Below are 4414 nucleotides of genomic sequence, written 5' to 3' on the forward strand. Positions count from 1 at the left end.
GTGTGTGTGTGTGTACTCAGTTGTTTGGAGTGCACTGCAAGTGAATGCACTGATGATGTGGAGTCAGCCTGTAAACAAACACCTAGGTGTGTTTGTGCGCGCGTGTGTGAAGGAGAGAAGGATGTGTGTGATGTGTCCAGCGCCCGTCTTCTGGCTCACACCAGCGCTACTTTATCAATGAACGGCTCTGCAGTGAGCAAATGTTGCCTCCCCTTCTCTCTCATTCCTTCTCTCATTCCCTCTCTCTCCCTTATTGTCCTCATCCCCACTCTGCCCTCCCCCTTTTTCCTTCGCCTTCTGCTGCAGTCGATGGTGGCACCTCCCTCCCTCTCTCTCGCTCCATCTCTCTCACCTTACACTTCATCCCCCTATGATTTCTTTCTCTTTTCATGTCTATAAAAATTGTCCCGCTGCGGACTGAAGAGGACAGGGACACCTAAAATATGTCCGTGTTTATATACATGTTTCTATATCTATATATATATATATATATATACATATATATATATATATATATATGTATGGGTTAAATGTACTGTGCTAGCTTCCCTGACAGCTTTGATCCACACGCAGACACACACACAAAATCATCATCATCATATCTGTGTGGATGCCCTTGCCTCTTTCCTGATGTGATACCCAAGAGCAATAAAGCTGAATCATGTTCCTGTCTTGAGTCCATGCACTTGACGCGCACAGTGAACCTGGCAACTAAAATGAAATCATGTTTCTAGTTCGGAGCTGGCTATGTCACCTTAAAAAAAATGATAATGAGTGAAATATTAAGTCATAAGAAAGAACATCTTAACAGTTTTTTTTGCAACCCTCTAAATAAAGGTATTTAAATGCTGCATGTTTGGCAGATTTGTCCTGTATTTGTCTGTCTTCCACAAATATCAGTTAAAATCTGATTTTTACTGCCTTCACCAATGATGAGGTGATTAGTTTAAACTTGACCTTTGCCTGCTGCAGCTCACAAACTCAAATGGCCTGAGGCATTTCTAGCAGCTAATGTCAAAGTGTGACTTGAATTATAATTGGGGCAAGATCCAAGGCTTTGTTTGTATGGCTATTTCTCTCAGTGTTGCCCTCTGTCTAGCAAAAGTTACATGTTCTCGCTTTAAATTGGACAATAAACTAAATGTAAACACAACAAGTTGTGGTTTAATGGGGAGTTATGGGATTTTATCTAAATCAGTTTGCTGGAGTATTTTTATTACAGCAAGTACTATAGTAGGTTACAATTACACTGGTCGTATTGATTAAGACTGAACCAATTAGAAAGGAAAGGTTAACATAATTCACTGGGGAAATAACACAACTCCACTCCCTGTGTGAGTGAGGTGGTGTTTGTCAATAACACTATGTGGCATATGGGAAATTAAACTCTCAATACACAGTAAGCAAGTCAGTTTCCCTCCGCTTTATATTAGATGAATGTAGTTTTCCTTGCAGGGGAAACAGTGAACAGTGACTGTGCAGTATTACTGTTATCAGGATCAGTCAGAGGCCAGAACAGTGACTCATCAGTAATGACACGGAACAATGATTGGTGAAATCAGCTTTGCCATCCAGCAACATAAAAACTGAGGGCAGCTTTACCAACAGAGGCAAACTATGTATTTTCTTCTATATAAAACCTCTCAGGATTCATATAGGCTACTCCGCTTGGTTTTGTCAACATCCTTAGTGTTTAGAGTTGTTTTTAACTTCAGCTCTCAGCTGGGTTTAATTGCAAGGGACACACATGATTAGCACAAGATATTAAGTGCATTTTTAATACTTGCTTCACTGCATCTAGTCAATAGAAAAAAAAGGAAAATGGCGATTTTGGCTGAGTATACTGTATAAGCTCCATTGGATCCTGATTGGATTGCTTTGTTGAATCCAGTCATAAGACTATAGGAAGATAAAAAAAAACTTTGTTTTCCAAAACTCCAGGGTGCTATATATATGTATGTAGTCTGACAGCAGCAACGTTGTTACATAACCGTGACAATTTCTCACTCACATGTAAAGCTCTATGGCGCATAAATTATTCTGTGATCTCCCAAAAGATTCTCTCCTGCTCTTGTGAATTCAAATGCAGCCAATAAATAATTAATAACAATCTTTCTTAAATGGTTCAGAGAATTGCCAAAAGGATTGCAAAGTCAATAAATTATGGATCTTACAAAATGTGAGCCAGATCCAGCGAAGTATCATATAGCCCCCCCTTTTTTTAAGGCAGCCTCGAACTATGATGACAGCGTGAAATGAGGGGGTGGTGTGTTTTCCTGCTTATTATTTACCCGTGACAGTACATTTCCGACTGATCATTTTTAATAGAAAGCCAAGTGAGGCTCTTTTAAGCCCTTGTGTTGGTCAGAGGTGGTATACACTTTCTATTGCAGTCTGCTAATGAGCTCCACTGGGCATGTTTTGATCATGTACTGAACAAGACCTGGTAAAAAAATAAATAAATAAATCTCTGCTAATCCTTCTCAGCACTTCTAGAGAGAAAAAAAACACCCCAACTTGACTCACTTGACACCCTGATGAAACCAGTGCAGAGACAGCACAGACAGGGCAAACAAAACTAATGCGATATGTTTCTATTACAGTATTGTGGTTGCCCATTGCACATATTTAAAACTCCTTAAACTACAACACTATGTCTTGTTTATTGCATAGATTCTGTGATTCACCAATTGAAGAATCATGACAGTGTAAAGGGCAGCAAAAGATCGTCAATGAATGATGCTTCTGTTTATCCTTGATCTATCCCTGACAGCTAGTTTAACAGTGTACACATTTAGAGCCAATGTTGTCAAAGAAAGAGTAAATCAACATTGAAGAATTGACAAAAATAGAGGTCAACAGTCCAGTCCACAGCGGGTTCTTGAAGTAAAATACAATGCAATTTCTCCATTGACAATTGGAGTATAAGCCATAAAATCTTAACCGTCAATGGTAGACTTAAAACCAGCTCCGGCATGACTAAGCGATTGTATATGCTAATTCATTATCCACAATCCTGAACAATCCCTATCCCACAGTGACACCCCTGAATCGTGGAAATCATGCTGGTGATAATGCTAATACTGTTTTACGAGGATTTACGACACTGCACGAATCCTGATCTTTTCCACGCTTCTGCCGTTATCCTCCACCGGGAAGCTAATGTTAGTTTAGCCAACAGCTAATTCAGCTAAACCACTAGCTGACAGTTTGATTCAGTTTAAAATAACGTTAACTCAAAATAAACACAGGGAAAAACAGGCTCCGTCTGACGTGACAGCTGTTATATATTTATTATGTATTGTTATTTTTTTGAGGGTCTTTTACAGCGATTAGCTGAATTAGCTGTTAGCTAAACAAACTTAAGCTTCCTTTATACAGTGGTGCGCGGTGGTTCATGGGATGAGTAGTTCCTTCGCTCTATAATGAAAATACGTACACAGTCGTGTACCTCTGACTTTTTTTGGATTTTCAGTTTGTTTTTTCAATCAAAATTATTTGTTGTATGCTTATGAGTCACGCTGTAGCTGGTTAGACTATGGCATAGTCTAAAACTCTTTATATATGGATTCTTCCCGACATCAATGGGAGAAATGAATGGGAAATTTACTTCTGGAACTCAAGGTCTCTTGAAGGAGGGGCAGGACTGTTAAGCTCTATATGTGTCTTTGCTAGCCTATCTCCCCCACTCTCTCTATTTTTGTCTTTGACCTATCGCCACAGCATTACACAATTGATTTCCACTTTCTGCTCTGCTTGTCTGCTCAGAGAGGCAGGGTCATGGCTGCAGTCTTGCGACAGGTAGATTTTTCTGGCCAAGGACATGCTATGCACTGACATCTAGAAGGTGAGCTCATCACTGGGAATGATACTCCAAATCCCTTCCACAATGTTTACATGACTGCATGCATCTCTGCGTTGTGCTAAAGTATTTTTCTGAGACACATTCGCTTCCACTGTCTTCTCTCACTCTCTTCAGAAAAAACTGCTCTCAACTCCAACTCACTTTCATAAATTAACCATATTCTGCTCAGCCCTGCTTCCACAGGCTGCAGCAAAGAGCATCTACAGTATAGGAGTGCTTCTCTCATACACTACTGTGAGTTCTCTCCCACGCCGAAAATAGTAACCCTGCATGTGTTATCACAAAGCAACCAATTCCTTCAGATCTTATTTATTGGGTGAAAAAGTGTGCATATCGTGTCTGTGCAGGTGTCTGTGTATTTTGTTGGCATGTTTCAGCTTGTGAGATTGTTAGCATATTTCGATACACACCAACAGCATTGGTTTGTTGTGAATCATCTCAGAAAGCAAAGGTGTTGAAATGAAGGAGGATCACAAAGCAAGGTATAAGAAGTTAGTGTGCGACAAATATATGTGTGGCGCTGTGTGTGTGTGTGTGTGTGTGTGTGTG

General features: G+C 40.0%; 1 protein-coding gene across 1 annotated transcript in view; it reads right to left on the minus strand.

Annotated features, from left to right (window-relative positions):
• sgk1 (serum/glucocorticoid regulated kinase 1) overlaps positions 1-134 on the minus strand; it is a 32403-nt gene extending 32269 nt beyond the window's left edge. The window contains exon 1 of the mRNA XM_032542626.1: positions 1-134. This exon is cut by the window's left edge and continues 136 nt beyond it. The gene's annotated coding sequence lies outside the window, so the exon portion shown is untranslated.
• Between the last annotated feature and the right edge of the window lie 4280 nt (positions 135-4414).

Source organism: Etheostoma spectabile, chromosome 18 (assembly GCF_008692095.1).
Source record: "Etheostoma spectabile isolate EspeVRDwgs_2016 chromosome 18, UIUC_Espe_1.0, whole genome shotgun sequence".
NCBI lineage: Eukaryota > Metazoa > Chordata > Actinopteri > Perciformes > Percidae > Etheostoma > Etheostoma spectabile.